The sequence below is a fragment of the Solenopsis invicta genome, chromosome 16 (assembly GCF_016802725.1).
Source record: "Solenopsis invicta isolate M01_SB chromosome 16, UNIL_Sinv_3.0, whole genome shotgun sequence".
Lineage (NCBI taxonomy): Eukaryota > Metazoa > Arthropoda > Insecta > Hymenoptera > Formicidae > Solenopsis > Solenopsis invicta.
The window spans coordinates 1,605,953-1,627,329 of NC_052679.1; the positions used below are offsets into that span (position 1 = coordinate 1,605,953).

Genomic DNA, 21,377 nt, shown 5'->3' on the forward strand with positions numbered 1-21,377 from the left:
ACTTCGTTTTCCTGTTTTTGCAATAAACTTTATATTGTTTAAATAAGTTTTCGTAGGCGTGCGCATTTTTTTTAATTTTTCTTGCTAGTCGGGATTTATTTAGAAGCCTACAATGATGTTCTAAAAAAATTTGCAGCCCCGACCGCGACTTCGTTTTCCTGTTTTTGCAGTAAACTTTATATTGTTTAAATAATTTTTCGTAGGCGTGCGCATTTTTTTTAATTTTTCTTGCTAGTCGGGATTGATTTAGAAGGTTATAATAATGTTCTAAAAAAATTTGCAGCCCCGACCGCGACTTCGTTTTCCTGTTTTTGCAATAAACTTTATATTGTTTAAATAATTTTTCGTAGGCGTGCGCATTTTTTTTAATTTTTCTTGCTAGTCGGGATTGATTTAGAAGGTTATAATAATGTTCTAAAAAAATTTGCAGCCCCGACCGCGACTTCGTTTTCCTGTTTTTGCAATAAACTTTATATTGTTTAAATAAGTTTTCGTAGGCGTGCGCATTTTTTTAAATTTTTCTTGCTAGTCGGGATTTATTTAGAAGCCTACAATGATGTTCTAAAAAAATTTGCAGCCCCGACCGCGACTTCGTTTTCCTGTTTTTGCAATAAACTTTATATTGTTTAAATAATTTTTCGTAGGCGTGCGCATTTTTTTTAATTTTTCTTGCTAGTCGGGATTTATTTAGAAGGTTATAATAATGTTCTAAAAAAATTTGCAGCCCCGACCGCGACTTCGTTTTCCTGTTTTTGCAATAAACTTTATATTGTTTAAATAATTTTTCGTAGGCGTGCGCATTTTTTTTAATTTTTCTTGCTAGTCGGGATTGATTTAGAAGCCTACAATAATGTTCTAAAAAAATTTGCAGCCCCGACCGCGACTTCGTTTTCCTGTTTTTGCAATAAACTTTATATTGTTTAAATAATTTTTCGTAGGCGTGCGCATTTTTTTTAATTTTTCTTGCTAGTCGGGATTGATTTAGAAGGTTATAATAATGTTCTAAAAAAATTTGCAGCCCCGACCGCGACTTCGTTTTCCTGTTTTTGCAATAAACTTTATATTGTTTAAATAATTTTTCGTAGGCGTGCGCATTTTTTTTAATTTTTCTTGCTAGTCGGGATTGATTTAGAAGGTTATAATAATGTTCTAAAAAAATTTGCAGCCCCGACCGCGACTTCGTTTTCCTGTTTTTGCAATAAACTTTATATTGTTTAAATAATTTTTCGTAGGCGTGCGCATTTTTTTTAATTTTTCTTGCTAGTCGGGATTGATTTAGAAGCCTACAATAATGTTCTAAAAAAATTTGCAGCCCCGACCGCGACTTCGTTTTCCTGTTTTTGCAATAAACTTTATATTGTTTAAATAAGTTTTCGTAGGCGTGCGCATTTTTTTTAATTTTTCTTGCTAGTCGGGATTTATTTAGAAGCCTACAATGATGTTCTAAAAAAATTTGCAGCCCCGACCGCGACTTCGTTTTCCTGTTTTTGCAATAAACTTTATATTGTTTAAATAATTTTTCGTAGGCGTGCGCATTTTTTTTAATTTTTCTTGCTAGTCGGGATTTATTTAGAAGGTTATAATAATGTTCTAAAAAAATTTGCAGCCCCGACCGCGACTTCGTTTTCCTGTTTTTGCAATAAACTTTATATTGTTTAAATAATTTTTCGTAGGCGTGCGCATTTTTTTTAATTTTTCTTGCTAGTCGGGATTTATTTAGAAGGTTATAATAATGTTCTAAAAAAATTTGCAGCCCCGACCGCGACTTCGTTTTCCTGTTTTTGCAATAAACTTTATATTGTTTAAATAATTTTTCGTAGGCGTGCGCATTTTTTTTAATTTTTCTTGCTAGTCGGGATTTATTTAGAAGCCTACAATGATGTTCTAAAAAAATTTGCAGCCCCGACCGCGACTTCGTTTTCCTGTTTTTGCAGTAAACTTTATATTGTTTAAATAATTTTTCGTAGGCGTGCGCATTTTTTTTAATTTTTCTTGCTAGTCGGGATTGATTTAGAAGCCTACAATAATGTTCTAAAAAAATTTGCAGCCCCGACCGAGGCTTCCTTCCCTTGTTTCTGCAATAACTCGTTATATAATTTAAACAATTTAGTAGACCTGCGCATTTTTGTTAATTGTTCTGATCTATTTAGAAGCGTATAAGTGTATTTTGTGCAGTTACTTGCTAGTTTGCCTTTATATGTCAAAGTTTCTTGTGTATTTTATTTTGAATGAGAATCCCTGCTTTGACGAATCTGCTGCTGCGAATCCGCTGCTAGCTTCAACATCATTATTGCATTTTATTTTTATACGGTTGTAAGTGGTTGTAAGGCATAGTTGTATGTTTATTTCTACCAATGCTAATTAGCTTTAATCTTAGTTTAACTTCTTTTTTATCTTCTTTTTTTAATTTATGTTAATAAAAATGTATAAACAAGTGCACACCTTACAATACTTTACAGCCACTTACAATTTACAACCACTCACAAATCGAAGTTTATGCTACCGTAAAATGGTCTTATTATTAAGTTTAACTATTATTAGCTTTGACTGGTATGGTTAGTAATAGCTTGGGTTAAAGAAAAATTGAATCTTGTTTTTCTTCTCTCGAAGAGTAAGGTATATTTTGACTTATACTCCGTATATCGAGGATTATACAAGGGTGTTCATGTACCCAGCGGCACTAAACGGAAGCAGTCGGCCGTGGGAAAAAGAGGGTCCCGCAGCTGATTGAAGGTCAGCGACAACGTCGTCGCGTGCAAGATTAGCGTATTGGGTTATACGATTATGCGCACTTATATGATTATGCGCACATACAGTAACTAATAATTTAAAAATAATTCATAGTCATTTTTGATGCCAGCTATATATTTATAATTGTTTTAACTATGCAAGTTATAGTTTTTAGTTATTATTATTACATAAATAGTAAACAAATATTTAAAAAATTATAGTATTCACAATTGTGATTGCATTTACTACATAGAAATATTTATTTTTACTACTGTATGTTATTTATAATATTATATTCATATTTGAAATTGCTATAATAAAATTATGATAGTTATAGTAAAATTTATATTAAAACGTTTTTATAGTTGATAGAACTTTATAAACGTAAATTTATTATTACTAACATTATAACAATAATAACTATAAAAATAGAGCTTCTAATTATTTTAAAACACAATTACAGTCACAAGTACTAAACACCTTTTCCCAGTGTATTCTCTCCCTAAAAAAAGTGGCATCTAGGGAATATGCCTGATGCATTGCCGGTTGCTGGTCTCAGTTCATGCATGTCCTTTAGCCAAAAAATTTAAAAAAATTGCTTTGAGTCACAAATGATCTTATTGTGTATAGAATAATTGCTAGTTTTATAACTATAACTTTTTATTTATTTTTATTTTTAATTCTTATTTATGTTGAAGAGATTTCATGAACTACTGAAAAAAGTAAAATTTAGATAATAATGCGAAGAACATCGCTATTATATTTGTATTGTAATATAAATTAATAGCAACAAACGTTTCGATTTATCATGAACTCATCTTCAGTGCCAAGGATATGTTGAACGGAATTATAGAAAGCATGTATCTCTTGAGGTCAATCATTGTTCTATTAGATTCCCCAAAAAGGTTTACAGTATTTTTTCGTCAGAATCAGTAAGTGAACTTTCATGTTCTTATTGGTCACAAGTACCATTTCAACCAAAAAATCTTTGAAGTAATTGTAAGAATATAACTGACGTGGTGATATATAAGACGGTTGACATTCAGAATACGACCGTTTCGTATATCACCACGTCAATTATACACTTACAATTAATTCCAAGATTTCTTGGTTAAGATGGTAGAATACTTGTGACCAGTAAGAACAAGAAAGTCCACTTACTGACTCTGACGAAAAAATACTATAAATCTTTTTGGGAAATTTAATTCCTGGAACAATGATGGACCTCAAGAAGTACAAGTTTTTTACTTATAGTCAACATATCTACTTTGGCACTGAGGATGAATCCATGATAAATCGTAACATTTACTGCTATTATTTTATATAATAATCAAGATTAAATTGCGATTGAGTTTTTGTAATTAGAACTAATAAATTTATATTTATCCAGCGCGGCTTGTATTATTCTTTTGCTCTTATTTATTGTTTTATTTTTTTATCTTTGTAAAAATAATAAAAAATTAAACGCGAACATACAGTGTCATCGTCATTACAATGAATATGTATTATAAATGAATAATATAATTTATGAAAGAATTAAAATACATGTACAGGGACACACAGCGTATTTGAATGCTTTATATTTTAATTTGTATATATTTTCTCTCTCTCTCTCTCTCTCTCGCTCTTGTTTTTTCTCTTGTCCTCTTACAAATTAATTCTGTACAAAATAACGATTCTGAATGTTTCCTTACAATATAAAGCAGCTAGAGTTAACTTAATCTCTAAAAATACAAAATGTTTCTTTATTGCGACTTGAACGTTTGCGAAACGCGTGACTGACGTGTCCCATTTGATAGCAATGCATGTGTCGATCATCGTTGACAATTGGCCAAATAGTTGATTATTGCGACAAGTCTGATATAATTATCCTAATTTCGTCACAGCTTTTATTTCTGCAAATCGAAATGATGATTTTTTTTATTTTTGCTACTTTAAGGCATTACAGTAATTTTTTACAGAGAGTACCAATAGCAATTTTCTCAGCTGAAGCTAAAATATTTTTATCACGCTGATTTATTTATTTTCACTCAATCTCATTAATAAATTACATTGGCTAACTAGTGTCGATCATCTAAACAAACATTCAACAAGTCTTGGCCAATATTGCAAATCTGAGAATACGACCTGAGGCAAAATTCTTTGCCGGCTAACTTTATCGACTAACTTTATCGGAAGCTAATGTAAACGGGTTAGACATTTAACAATATTAGGATGCACTGAGCATTTATTAAACTTACACTAAGTTTTAATACTAGCATGTTTGCTTCGTAATAACATTGAGAGAAAAGAAAGTTATCATGTTCAGTTTAATTGATAATTATCTTTGATGCCAACTATATATTTATAATTATTCTTTCCAATCTATCCTATATAAATTATTCATATAATTTTTTTTATCGTTTTCGAGTTTTCTGTCATCTTCTTTCGAATACCGGAATCTTTTACCAATTCGAATCGATGATCGCTCCGAAGGTGGACGACCGCTTAATAGTCGGAGTCAGTCGGAGAAATTTCAATGCCGTGACGTTGTATGTGTGTAGAAGAACCTAACTTATCGGAGTCGCAAATCGTTAACCTCCGCAGTGGCACTGTCATTATCGTTTCGCCGGTGTTATTACGGTGATCGCGGTAAACGCGCGGCATCGCTTGAGCACGAGAGATTTTTGTCCGGCGGTAAATAACGGTCTAGATTCTCACGTTGCCAATTGATGAATCGAACTTTGAATTGAAACGTTTTTATTATATATGAAAAAAGATTTTATTTGGCATAAATTATATACGATTTATAGAGTTGAGATTTGATAACATAAATAAATCGTAATATTATTACATCAAACGTATAAAAGAATTTAATTATTTTAAAGTATCTGATCTGAATAAGGTCTACTTTATTTTATTATTTAAAAATTATTAAATAGAGTTGTTAAAAAAATTGAGTGAAATAAATCTTATTTAGTACAGATATCTTATTATTATATCTCGTATTTTGTTCTTATTTTTCTATTATTTTTTATTCTGCATTCGTAAAACGAATAATGATACGGAAATTAAGATTTTTATTTATTCCATTATTTATGCATTTTTCAAAAATTAATTTTGATATAAACTATATTTGGTAGAATCTTTTCCTATAAGTTTTGCATTATTTTATGACTTATCTATAGATGTATCTTCAGCAAAATTTAAAACTGTTTAATTCCAATAAAATTACAATAACATTTATTGACCAAAACATTCAAATGTCAAACATTAAAAAGTTGTAAAAAGATATAAAAATAAAATCACTGAATGTTAATAAATCTAAACTCGATTTCAAATTTGTGAAAGAATTTCTATCGCGAGCAAACGCATCTGTCCTGGAAGACGTATTAAATCAAGACGGACTAAATATAGCGCTTTGATCGGCAACGTGCTAATTACCAGGAAACCGCGACTTCCCTTAACTCGCGGCGGTATCCAATAAATTTCAAAAACGAGATAAACGGAATAAAGAGTTCCGTGAACTCCCTCCGTTCATCTTCCTCTCGTCGCTTTGATCGCCACGAAATGACTTTATCTCGTTATGGCGCGCGAGCTAGCCGCACAGAAACTTACTGATCTCTCGCGCGAATTGCAGCGATGCACGGCACAACAGGCGCATCGTTGCACTCTTGGATGAAGCGGTCCGTATAGATACGAACGATTTAAGCCAGACGAAACGCACTCGTGCTGCTGTTACTCGTCGATAAAACGTCCAGCCATGGGTCGCTGACCCTGGGCTTATTAATCCTTTGACGCACACTTTGGGGGGTTCCCTCCATTTAATTCTCTTATCGCGGCTCTTTAATTTCAAAGATATCACAACTCACAGAGGCTTTTAATTTGAAAGATTAAACGCGAATTCAGACAAGTTATATCTCTTTCTTGCGACATGTATATTTTTTTCATTAATTTTTTACTTAAATATTCTTATTGTAATTATTTGGCACTTGATATCGTGATTATTAATTTCTTCGCCTGTACACATTTTTTCTGCACTCGTCACTTGTAAAAATGGATCTGTCACGCCGAACATTTTTCCTACATTCAGAGAAAAAAATTTTTTAATTTTTATAATTTAACTCTAATTTAGAGTTATTTTCAGCGTCAACTTTATATTTATTGTTGTTTTAACTATTCAAATTATAGTTATTAGTTATTACTAAATAGTAAACAAATATTTAAAAATATTTATATTTACTATAATTGTGTTTACTATATAAAAATGTTTATTTTACTTTTAACATCCATATCTTGATATTTCGCTATATAAATGTAATTATCAATTATCATAATTTATAGTAAATTTTTTTCATTTAGCTGATAGAACTACAAATACAAGGTTATTATTATTATTATTATTAATTATAGCAGTTATAATTATAAAGATCTTAATCATAACCAAACTTTTCTTTCAGTATTGCTAAAAATATTCAAAAAAATTTGAAAAAGATTTATAAATATGCAAAACTGTAATTGACGATTTCATAGTTATTTTTTGATAACAAGTGTTTAATCAATTTTTTTAAATAAACTTTGAACATGAATGAAGGAAAAAGCTAAGAATTGTTATTCTATGTCGAACACTTCAAACCCACGTGTACAGGTGGAAGGTTAAGCCACGAATTGTGAAATTCCCAAAGAAATTATTTTCGAACTTACAAGATATTTTTATTTATTTATATTTTAAACTTTTATCTGTGAACTTTGTAATCTTCAGTTACCCTATCACTATCTGAGAAATATAACAAACGTTATTTGAAATATCTGTTACGGCGCGTTTGGAATGCGCTATCTATACTTTCTGTATATATAAAGAAACCTGAAACGGTGGAATTGCTTACAACTCAAGACATTACCGGTGGCATATCTTTTCATAATAATCCTGCAAGATTAATTCTTGCTATTATCAAAACGCGTTTTACTAGTTTTCATTAGCGAGACATCACAGTTCGGTCATCGACTCGTTAAGTCTGTCCGATTTAGCATACATTCTAATTTCTGGAAATTCATTAAGTCGCACAGTCGTTATATTAAGATGATTCGTTTCAAATCGCTGAATGCGTAACCCTCTGGAACAAATAGAAACTTGTATTTTTAACTGTCTATCATTATATCTTGAATGCTAAATGAAAATAGAAAAAAGAGATAAGAGAATATGATTACAAAATAGTTATATTTTACGTTATCATAATATTATAAAATGTATTAAAATATTATTTTTGTTATATTATTTTGTTAAAATTTAATTAAAATTAAAAATGTAATAAGTATTCAAATAGGTTTCAAATAAGTTTTAATGTATACATATATACGAGAGGCATCTAAAAAGTAAGTTTTTCTATCTTAAGTAAGAAAAACCGAGCTTGTGCATTGTAAGGTTTCTTCTTTAAAGTATGTTGGCAACATTTTTGCACTCAGAATTGATTTCATTGCAACCATTATCAGCTGAGCAAATTTGAATCATAGATGTGCCAATGTAAGACGTATCCAACTGCAAATGATGGTAACTCGGTTTTTAATCGCAAAAAAAATGAAAGTACAATATCTAAATATTTATTGTCAACTAATTTTTATACATGGAGAACAATGCATGAGTGTGTAAATAATTTGATGATGGCGATCAGAATTTATTAACGGTCGCATGGAGATTCATGAAAATTCACAAAAATGTCGTTGGAAAATTTTTGTTTATCCACCATGATGCACTCCAGATCTTGCACTGGGTGATTTTCGCTTATTTCTTGCGCTTAAAAAACATTTGGGTGGTAAAAGTATTGACAGCAAATTATAAAGTCAAGGTTGAAGTGAAATCATGGCTCTATGAACACGTTTTTTTTTATAACACTGATATCGGAAAACTGATGTCACGTTACAAAAAGTGCCTAGATATCAATGGTATCTTCGTTAAAAAGTAACGTAAGGATCAAATTAACGAAATAAAAAAGTAGTATAATTTTCATACCTTTTATTTTATTTTTCTACGAGAAACTTACTTTTTGGATGCTCTTCATAAAATAATTAAGAAGAGACGGAAGGAAAAAGAAATTGTATAGTTTGTGTATCAAGATGATCGATACACTGATCTCTAAATGTATAAACCATGGAATAAGTGACAATTTTTGTTTCTCTCTCTTTCTCTCTCTCTCTCTCTCTCTCTCTCTCAGAGTAAATTTTATGAGAAAATTTTTTTTACGTACATAATTTAGTTAAAGTTATATTTATATATTCACTTTGTTTTTAAAATTATCTTTGTTTTCAAAATTACGCTTGAAGGGATTATTCTCAAGATGTAAAATAAATGAAATTATTTCTTCCCCTCCCCCCACCCCCAATTTAAAGTTTTCTCATAGAGTTCTTGTATGACAGTAGGAATCGCTCTGCATACATATAATCCTGGTACCTGTCTTCTGAAAGCAAAGCTGCTATGTGCAGCGAGCTAGATGGTAGCTCGTATTACGGTCCGCTAATACTACAGTTACGTTAATATTCGCGACAGAAGGAAGCCGAAGAGATGCGGAAGATGCGGGATTAAGGAGGCAAGGAGAGATCGTCATGACGTTTTCTTCATCTTTCGTATGCACTTCCTCGTCCGTTGGAGACGAGGCGGATTATTGTATTATCATAATTAATCAGCCTACCAGTTTTTTGTTCCTTTGTAAGATACACAATATCATACAAAGTACAGGATGTCTAAATGTGCTGAACAAATTGCTTCTTTCTTCATCTTCTTTTCGCTTAAAAAAGTTCAACAGAAGTCAAAGTAAAAAATTAATGTCATCTAATCTCATGATTTTTATTTGCGAATATAGTTGTTTTTATCTCATGTGTTTGATAAATTCTTCGGACGGTACTATATAATTCTCAAATAACTTATAGAGAATATGCAGCTGAATTTTTAGGCGAAGTTTTGTGATTTAAGAGCCGGTGTGATGTCAGCAACCTTCCCTTACTTTACAAGAATTTCAGTTACATATTTTCTCGCTTTTAACGTCACAATTTAAGACAGTAAGTGATGAGTGAACGAAAGCCTTAATGTCAGATATAGATTCGCAGTCGACACACGCATACGAAAATCTGTAAACATGTGTATCTTACGTCCGACATTATAAAGTTCGCGTATCTATGAAATTCAAGATTCACGGATTGCGCGATGTCGGACACGCGCGTTTCTCGCAGTCAGACGATTCAGATGTGGCTAAAGCATTTACGCTCGTGATCTTTATCGGCGGATCTATAAATCCGAGAAGTGTAGCGCCGGCGCGTCACTCAGCGATGTGAATTCGCGGGACAACGGCGTCGTTAAAGTCAATTTCCGAGCTTTCGCCACCGACGCGCGACGCGCAGTGGTGCTTGGAGCGAATAAAAACGGAATCTCACTCTCTTTCTCTCTCTTTCTCTCTTTAAAATCGCGTATCTGTGAGAAATACCCGAGTCTGTACAGTTTTTTTGAATAACGAGCTAATGAGAAGTCGTGGTAAAGAAAAACCTCGCTATAGCTAATTACCTTAATCACTTTATTGCTTCAAATAGCACTTGACGAGGCTAGATGAGGCAAGTCTCCGAACGGCTGTCATAAAGTGGAGCTTACTCCTTCAAGCACCACCGCGCCGATGCTGTGCTCTATTAACGACGAGGAAAACGTGGATAACGGTATGATTTGCGCGCGCGAGTTCCGGTTACGATCCTCGAGAGAGCCGGAGGCTCCTCGGGAGTCCACGCTTCTCTCTAACAGGAAGTCACGCCGCCGGAAATCGTGTCGCGAAGTAACGTTAACTGAGAGTCGTGCCGGAAACCACGAGCGGAGAAAGAGAGAACGAGAGAAGCAGCAGGACAGACGGACGGGATATAATTGAGGATTATTTCGTTCTACTTCTTAATCACCTAAGTATGCGTAAGAAGCGCCGCGTTACCACTTTGGACGTTATTAAATCTACCTGTGAGAAAATTCTCCCTAACGTTATGCTGGTCTAATTAAGTCGAATTGGCGTTTGGATGAGAAATTAATTGCTGGCAAATTTATTCACGTTATTTCTGCTTCCCTGATTCTTTCCTTCAAACATGACCTTGTATAATCAATGAATTGTGTGCTACTTATTTATTTGACGATAAATATATTGTCCTGCCTATTCAATTTCCACAAATTTAAGTAAAATCGGTGAAATTATTAAGTTGTAAGTCAATCAATAGCGTCACATTCAACAATTTTGTTCCAGCAAGAATCAAACAGAAAGCGGGAAATACAAATATAAATAGATTAATTAATGAATATAATTATTTATAGTAAATGTAAAGTTTCCACAAGAGCCCAACAAGTTTTGAGAATTTTTCCTTTTTTTTTAAATGAATTATATATTAATAAACAATTGTAAATGTTCTTATATCTATTATATATGTCTGAAGAAAAATTATCATATTTGTACAAAAAGAAATATGAAGGGAAGTTTTGTTAACAGAAATTTTGTAAGTAGGGTAAAATTTTATATAAAAAAGAATTATTGCTTTATACTTAAAATAATATACTTTACTTCATTATTGCAGAGAAAGTAAATGTAAAATACTACAAGATATTATAAATAGACAGTAAATGAAATTTCTATAAGAACCAAACAAGCCCAGAAATATTCTTTTTCTTAATGGGTCTTCAAAATTTCAATCAAATCCTAAAATTTTATTTCTATAGCTACAATATGTCCAGAGAGAAATAATCACCATATTTATATATTAAACGATGTAAAAGTGACAAATTGTTTTCTGAAAGTTTAACTTTTTGGATTTGTTTCAAGTTCGTGAAACGCTCTTCAATCGAGAATCCAACTTTCATCTTACTTATTCTTGTTGACATACAACGCGAATAACGTACTCTACGTAACAAGACTTGGCGAATATTTTCTCGCCTGCGGACGAGGACTAACAAGCACCGACAGCAGGACGACTCCGTTGTAATTACCGTGTCGGATTAGATTAGAGATGGCAGGATAATTGGATCGCGTAGGCCGTCGATAACATAACGCGATCTCTAACGAGAGCTTCCTTTCTCTCTCTCTCCCTCTAACTCCGAGACTCTTATACATATAGCAGTAAACGTTAGTTTTCTCGATGACTAGACCTGCAATGAAAGTCGAGCGGGCTAGCCGGCCCTTCCTACGCGCGCGGCGCAACGGCTTTATAGTGATCGACTATTCCTGGACTCAGGTCGGCTCGTGAATCAACTTTGTGGCTGAAAATATAGTATACGTACGCACGCTCGAGCGGAAGTGTGTCCATAAGTGCACCGGCGTGTCTAGGTGTCTGACGAAGAGTAATGATATTTCATCGAGACAGGATTGGTTCTGAAAGAAACGTAAATAAAATTCATGGACTTTTACGTTTCATAGTTTGTTTTATGCTTCTAATAATCTATACCTATAATGAGCGATACTCCAAAAATATCTTCAAAAATATAATATATTTCAATATTTTTGTCCCTGAAGCTATACTGAATCGTATACCGAGATTAAAAAATGATTGCAGTTATCATAATGTAACTATAATTTTCGCCAATCATATACCTATACAAGAGCTATTAATTACTATTACTACGTAAGGAAATGATGGTAAAAGAATAGTTATACTTATTATAATTGTGATTACATCTACTTTATAAAGATATTTTATTTTTATTATTCATATCTTTATATTTTACTGTATTAATATTTGAAATTATTAAAACTTATAGAATAATTTTTTTATAGTTGATACAATTATAAACACAAGGTTATTATTAATATTATAGAGCAGTAATAACTATAAAAATAGAGTTTTTAACTATAATTACTTTACCAGCAATTATATCACAAATACCAATACTTTTTTTCAATGTATATTTTTAAGTATTTAAAATAAATCTGAAAAAAAATTCGTAAAAAATCTGTCAACATAGTAGTTGACGATTTCATAGTTATTTTAATGAGAAAAGTTTATTAAATTCTTTTTAATGAACTTTGAACATGAGTAAAGGAGAAAGCTAATTAAAAAAAAATTAAAGATTATTGTCATTAACACTATGACAATAACAATTATAAAAATGGTGCTCCTACAACTATAATTATTTTACCACGTAATTATAATCACGAATACTAAATATTTTTCTCTTGGTGTAACTTGAAAATTTAACAATAATATGAAACTATGTCAGTATGATCAAATAGACGATAAACCTTTTTCAATTAAAGTAGGTCTTGATGCCTCATAATATGATATAATTATAAACACAAGATTATTACTACTAACACTGTAGAAATAATAACTATAAAAATAAAGTCCTAATCACAATTATTTTACCATGGAGTTATAGTTATAAACATTTTTCTCTCAGTGCAAACAATTGTTAATCAATTTGATTCGATAGTATTACATTATGCAATGATTTTTTAAACAATTTTTTTCTTATTAAAAAGGCATATCTTCTCTTATTTATGTTAAAAATTAAATTTTGTACATGTTAAAAATTAAAAATTTTGTACATTTATGTTAAAATTAAAATTTTGTACATGTAAAATTCTGATTTTTTTCCCCCTATCGATTGTCTAATGATTCAGCCGAAGGGCGGGGGCGGAAGGAAAGATTGAACGATCGCACAATCAGATGTTGACGTCATCACGATGACCTCATCCACGTTTACAATGCATGTGTCATGAAATCGCGTTTGTAAGCAAAAATATAATAGTCACAAAAGCGATGCTTTAACTCTTGCCAACGGTTTCATTCTTAGCCTGTTTTCGCGGTGTTTTCGTTCAAATACAATGGCACTCGAGCAATAACACCGAGTGACGGTTTCGACACAGTCAGATCGCGGAATTGAGGAAAAATGCACCGAGAAAATTGGCAGGTCTTAAAGTTCACGTCGATAATCGCGTGATGTTCGCGATGACCTCTCTATAGAAATACACGATGTGACGAGCATCTGGCAGCGCGGCAAACATGCGAGTAAACGTTTTCTCGAATGCAAGATGGCAGAGTCGATGATGTCATTCGCCGATCGTTTCGTACACGTAATCTTCTCGTATTCGTCTAACTATAATCGTTCCGAAAAATTGCGTCACTTTCCCATTGCGAAAAACCAAGTTCCCACAAAAGTAAAGAGCTCTTGCTGCTTGCAAGTACCAAATTTTATTGTGTATAAAATATTATTGAAATACGTGATAATACTTTCTTATATAATTGCATAAATTTTATGTAAAAAAAGTTATATAGAGGATAAACTTTCAATGAGTAAATTATACTAGGATTTGGTAACTATTAATGTTAGTAGTAGTTGTTACCAAATCTTTTTTTCAGTGCGTTATAATTATTTTAATCCAACAGAATTATTTTCATATCTCTATTTTCAACAAATTTTTTCAGTGCAAACATAACTTGCTTACATAAAAGAATTTTGTATAATTTTATTAAGAAAAATATATTCTCATTATTTCATAATAATTTTCACGAGAAAAAAAATTGGGAGAAAAAAATATAATAAGATTTAAGATTATCAAATTCTTTAATGAAGATTAAATTATATAAGTAAAATTACCATTATTCCATATAATTTTTCTTGCTTATAATATGAAACGGAATGAGTGTTAAATCGAATATATTAGTTTTAATTTGATATTAATGTTTGATATTTGTTTCTTTGAGTTGATGTGGTTTTTCGAGATTTTCTGTATCTTTTCAAATTTAATTTTCTGTCGCTTTAGTTCAAAATTTTACTTTGGTTTTACTGTTTACTTTTTTTTTAGTTCTATTTCTCTTACAAATATCAAATACATAATAAATTATTTGACAAAAGTATATAAAATTATGAAAAATCTCAAGAAAAATTAATGAAATTGAGAATTAATTCATTTTAATTCGTGCCGCATTATGCATCCGCTGCATTACGCGTTTTATGCACTCGATTGTACTGACATTTCAGATACTCGTGAGAGCAGATTTATCGCGGATCGTCCGTGCTTCGTCTGCATTATGCGAATGATGAGATTTATTCTTCTCTCTCTCTCGAGACGAAGCCCGTTTCGGTCGTGCAGAGCACGAGGATACGTCGCACCGCATGCGAACGCAACGGCGGGGGCATGCAAATTTATCAATTTAGCGCCCCAGTGCACTCAAGCGCATTGCATCATTGCTCCGTAATCGCGGCGGAACCGACGCGGCGGCCATCGTTATACGTAATTCGTTGTCGTCGTTGTCGTCGTCGTCGTCGTCGTCGTGTTTAACCTTCGCGTTTCCCAAAACCTCACATCGACCGGATGAATCCAAAATTGGATCGGCGCATGACGTTTTGACACTCTTTCTACTTTCACATTTAACAACGAATTTATAGATTTTCTATGCGAAATGAAAAATGTCTCGAGTTTAATTATACACGAGAGTGTTCGTGAAAATCTCGATAGCATCGAAAATGAATCGTCGGGTATCTTCGAGTTTCCTGCCCTCTCTCTCTTATCAGAAACTCGGGACGGTAGGGCCAGTGGCCGTACAAGTAAAAAACGTAGTCGTCGCGCGTTTACCTTTGTAAACGACCTTGGCAAACGCAGCGCAAGGTGAGGTGACTCACGCATGTGATAAGCGCAATCAGTAGTTGTCGTAGAGTAATTGGGCGGATAAGCATAGACTTTTAATTCTCTGATGCACCCCACTCAGGGTTCAAAGTAATCCAGCACGCTGCATATATGGTTTTCTTATCACGCGTGCAGCCTTTGCGATATCGGCTCGCCCGAGTCCTTACTTTAGAAGCCACTTTTATCGATTCATTGCACTTACCGCGCGTGCGATATCAAAGCTGAATTGTACTTGAACGTAACTAGATTAGACATGCACAATGGGTCGGAAAGGCATTCGAACGATTCTACTCAGCTGTTGGGACGTCCTTTGAATTCTCTCTGTGAAATCTGTGGCAGCCAGTTTTCCCCCCAACAACGCAAACCTCTTCTCAGGGAGAGTCTCGTTATTCATTTCTCGGCGCGCGTCGCGTCGGTGTGTCCCAGAAGTCATTGCCCTCGACTCGTGCGTTCTCGGGTTCTCACGCCCGCGTGTGCGTGATGTCACCTGTCCGCGAAAACAGGTGACCATTCAAGCGAGAGACGAGACTGTTTCCTTTTACTCGTTTCCCTCGTTCCTCCCTCGAGTCGAGGGAGGAAAAAAAGCCCTCGTAAATGCGTCCTCTTCAATCTCAAGTAATAGCGAACGTTTACAAGTCTTTCAGTCTTAAACTATAGACAGTATTCGTAATCTAATGGCATAGAGTGTGTGCGCGGTTATAGTATAGTATAATATAAAATGCAAGTGTCTATCTTTACGACATCACTTTAATCAACCCTCAAAATAGTCTTGAAATTTTATTTCAAGAAGTATAAAGCTGAACTTTTTAATGGCAATTATACATACTATAACGATAAAGTAAAGCAATGCATTAAGCGGTGATCACACTAGCGATTGCCGATTGTGATTGACGATTAGCGATTGAAATTTGACTAATTGGAACAAGGAAATTTTAAGTCTTTTTAATTTTGATTGGCCAAAACTCAATCTTCAATCTTCAATTTTCAATCGCTAGTGTGATCACCGCTTTAGACACGAGATAGTTTTATATACAAATTTTATTTAAGAATTTATAAAATATATCGCTTATTTGCTACAGCAACTAAAAGCTAGATTAAAAAAACACAAAGTTTGAATCATTACAATGTTACCACATTTTTATAAATAGTTAATAATAATTTTGAGACTAGAATTGATTGAACTAGAATTGATTGATGCACTGACGAGTGTAATTGATAAGTTTTTAATTTACAATCTTAATTATTAACAAAGTTATTGTGAATGTAAATAAGCGCTTGCATTATCATCTTCTCTAAATATAAAAAATATTTCTTTAATTTATGATGTTAAATAAGTATACGTTGACATTAAATAAGTATACGTTAAACAAAAAGAGAATTTATTTAAAAATTGTGAGCAAATAAAAAATTAGATAATTTTTTGACCAATAAGAAAATAATTTTTCAATTTTACACAGATATTCAAACGTAATGATAGAACATTCTATGAAAATTTTTAATTTTTTAAACATTTTAAAATATGACTGATAGTAGGAGAATTAAAGTATTATCAGTTTTTTACTCAATGCATTAAATTCTCATCAGAATTTTTTTTTTCTTGTACAACTTAAACTGTTAAATTGATTACTCAAAAATGAAAAATTTTGAAACATGTTCTGGCAAATGAACGATGTATACATATGTTTTATAAATTTTTAAAAATGACTTCAATTTATTAAAAAGAAAGAAAAAACGATAGACATTTGCAGTAATTTATAACAACTGTACAATTGTTTCAGGTAGTCCCGATGCTACTCTATCAAGAGGTCATTTCAAACATCCTTGCGTCGAGTACTTCTTGGCGTCAACGTGAGTACGTCCAGTTTATATTTTTCCTCCTTTTGTGACAAAAATCAATCGCCTTACTTCAAATTTCCCTCTTTAAGTTAACGCGAAAATGATTAAAAGTGAAAAATATTACAATATTTTGGACAATATATAAAAAATGTATTTTATTTATGGAATATAAAATAATATAAGTATGTAAATCATTCTCTAGAAAATTTTAATTTTCACACCTTCGTTAGTTTTGCAAATCATTAGGCACACGCAAATGGAAAATTGATCTAACATTATAAAAGGTATAACAGAGGAAGTCGGTTAAAGGGTCAACTGGCAGCTAAGTCTGTCTTAGAAATAGTCGCAGACGAGTGTGGACTCGAAATATCCGTGACCGTGATTTGCCAAGGGAAAACCGAGTTCATTCCGACGTTCTCAAAGTCGCATAACGGGAGCGGACGGGAGCCGATTCAGCCGTGAAATTCTTCACGCACGGAAGGGCTTCGGGGCTCTTTAAACCAGGCGGGGGGTCGCATGGGAAAGGAGCAGGTTGAATGGCTAGCACAGCCGCCGGCTGCCACGACGAATACGCGTTTGCACCTGCAATTTAGCTGCACGCGCGAAGCGATCGACCGTTTCGGTTCCGCGGAATACTCTGGCTAATGTCGCAAATCGGCGAGACGTCGCAGATTAGAGGGTGTATCTTAAAATACATACTTTAATACATTCTCTTCCGCGTACAAGTATTACGGAACAGGCACGTTTCAATTATACATCATTAAGAAAACATTTTCCAGAAGTCGAAGAAATTGATCGATTACACAGAACAAGAAGAATTAAAACTAATAAATTCATTAATATCAAAATTAATATATTCTTTGTAACGCAATCATTTGTTTAATATATAAGCTACAATATAAAATTTTTTTTGAAGAATTTGATAATCTTTAATTTCAGTGATATTATATTTTTATTTCAATAATAGTTATTGGCGAAAGGCATTATGTACTTGTTTTAATATCTAATATCTAAACAGCAATGTTTTTAAAATATTTGTAAAAACATTTAAAAAACATTTTTAAAAATGTTAAAAATAATGAGTTAAGTCTTTTAAGAAAAACAATTATTTTTGTATTTGGAAAAACGTTTATTTTAACGTTTGGAAAATACGTTTTTTCACATGTTTGTTTGAGAAACATTTAAAAAGCATTTTTAAAAACATTTAAAATAATGTGTTAATCCTTTGTAGTCCAATCTATTTTACACTTCTTAGTCCATCATGGTAGACAATTGTGTCTTTTAAAGGGTTTTTAGATTCTAAAAAATCTAAAAAATTTCTGGTAAACTCTTTTATCATTTAAGAATACGATTGTACAATTATACAACACAAAACTTTTTTACTTTTTTACGTTTTCAAATTTGAGACAAAATCGGCAAAATGTATTCTTGCAATAAAACATTCATAACTTTTTTATACGTGCATAAAAAGATAAATTCTTTTAGCTCCAAGCAGTCGAGGTTAACACTCACAAGAAAAAATAATGTATTTGTGCTTGTTTCAAGAAAATATAATTATTTAGTAATCTAAAAATCAGTAATTTTTATTTATAAAAAGTGAAAGGTAATGAAAAGAGAAAAAAATTACTTTTTACAAAAAATCAGTATTTTATTTTATAAATGATTATTTAAAAGTAGTTTGAGGAAAGAAATATATTTATAACGCATTATTACATGTGATATATTCTTTACGAAAATACGATATTTGTTTCTCGCAAATTATTTTGTTTTGCATAAAGCAATAAAGAGTTTTTATTGCATTTTTAATTACACAAGACACGTTTTCTTTTTCTTAATTTATCAAAACGCATATGCATGTTTTTTTCAAATTGTAAGATTTCAACGCACGGTCGATTTCAGTATTTTAGACAAACTGTCCGTGTACAAGTTTCTTTGTATATAAGTTAAACTTTTGTTGGCATTTTTCTCATCATTTCTTTTATCTTCACTCTCCTTGTCAGTTTTGTTATCAGAAAACTGGATATACGTAAAGTAAATTTTACGATCGCTCACGTAAAAAAGAATTTCTTTTGCAGAGCGCTCTTTTATTTTGAATATGGTTTGTTCTAAATTTTTATTATGATAAAAAGAATTTTTTACTCACATTAACTGTCGAAATAAAAGCTAAAAATAGCAAGAAACATAATACACTTAATTTGACAAGAAATAACTATCCATAAAATTGGGTCATCGATATGTTCGAATTTTATCTGTCCATTATAAAACACGACTAACAAAATATCACTTGGCATCACTTGGCCAACAATTCCTCATTTTCAATAACTTTTCTTGAGAAGAGATGTTGATCTTTTCTATTTATTATCTGCCGAATAATTCAAAATTAAAAAATTGTCTGAATTTTTAAATCCCTGGTTAGATCGCGGAGAGTTAAATTTTTTTACTTCATTAAGAAAATGTTTAATTTAAACATTTGAAGAAATGTTTTTCTCTGATATTTCATATTTGATAAATGATATTTGAAAAATATTGAAAGTTACGCTACAATAGGATCTTTGCTTTCTGGTTTTTTTTTTTACTTTTTGCCTCTTTGCGCACTGTTTTATCAAAATTGATAAGATAAAAGTTAACGAAGTCTAAAAGAAACAAAAAATACGTGATGAGAAATATGATTGTTGATAAAATAGTGCACAAATCGACAAATAGATAATAGACGAAAGGTAAGAAATATTATAGAGATCAAAGAGTACATTATAAATCAGCGTTTATGCAAGATTTGAAAACAATAATTGTTAAAATTCTTTTTAGTATCGGATAGGATATCATCGTGGTACAATATAAGATAATACAAAATAACAATCAGAAAAATATTAATAATTAAACATTTATTACACGAGGAATGTTTAGAAAGTAATGCTTTACCTTTTTCTCGGAAACTTTATTCAAAATGTATTAATTTTACTCATAATGTAAATAAATGTTTCCTTCCCACATACTATTTTTTCACATAACCCATTTGAATGGCCTTACGCCAGCGTGAAACAAGTGCATGCATGCCTTGCCTGTATACTAACTCTTTTCCTGTTCACATCCTCACCGTATGAATCACGGTTGCATAAATCGATTGCACAACTTCCACAGCACACATTTGTTAATGTTCACTATAGTTTTCTTTGCAACAAAGAATTCAATTATAGCTCGTTGTTTATAAGGCCCTGCGCGCAATAGAGGAATATTAGATATTGGAAATAGAAATTAAATTTTCACAATCAGTTTGCTCAAGGAACACTATAAATAAGTTATTTTGTATCTTGTACGACACATTTATGTCTTACGTCTTAGTTGTATCCATTCTTTATGCGTAACGTTTAATATTCATTAAGATAACTAATTCTAAAATTTTAGTTTCTCCATTTAGACAGATTGATACAGTTGTGCCATCTATCGAAATGCCGTGTAATTTTGCACATAAATGAGAGTGATTTCAAATTTGCAGCATGTAAAATTTTATTTTTCTATTTATTATTGACCAAGAAAAAATAGGGGGGGGGAGGTGTTTCTGAACATTCTTATAGAATACATTAATCTGTGTTATGTGCAAATGCTGTTGTCTTGTTCAAATTTCCTTACTCATTTGCATCAAAAAATTCATGACTTTTCCACGAGTCCTTGCGCCAGAATTTACTACGAATTTAATATAAAATAAATATAAAATTAATGTGAATAAATATTTTTTTTAAATAATTAGAAATAAATTATATTTTTTCTAAAACATTACTTTGAATGAATAATTAATATAAAATAAATATTAATAAATATTATTTTTTCAAATAAATTTACAATAATATGATTAATAAAAAATAAATATTAACTCTCAGTGCCTACACACTTCAAAAAAGTCTATCTGCTCACACTCGGGTATTTCTGATTCGGTTTTCCATTGTTTATATCTCGATAATATGTAATGCATCGATGTTAATTTTTTTTTTAATTGATTGTTTAGAGACTGAAGAAAAGAATTTTTTGGTGCAAAAGTCGAAAAAGTCGTAGAACAAGAGATATTTTGCAATAAACAAACTTTGAAAATCGGCTCAAATCACTCTGACCCAGTGTGAGCACTAAGGATTAAAAGAAATTTGAGGAAAACTGATGATTGGGGAATAGTATTAAAAATTTCTAATACTTGATTTGAAGATATTGTTATTT

At 31.8% G+C, this 21,377-nt stretch overlaps 1 protein-coding gene across 2 annotated transcripts in view; it reads left to right on the forward strand.

Moving 5' to 3' along the window:
- LOC105196117 overlaps window positions 1–21,377 on the forward strand; it is a 116,380-nt gene that overhangs the window by 29,105 nt on the left and 65,898 nt on the right. Inside the window, exon 2 of one of the 2 annotated variants that reach the window (XM_026131992.2) lies at window positions 17,117–17,190. The gene's annotated coding sequence lies outside the window, so the exon portion shown is untranslated. The remainder of the gene's footprint in view (window positions 1–17,116; window positions 17,191–21,377) is intronic. The other variant, XM_026131991.2, reaches the window with a different exon arrangement.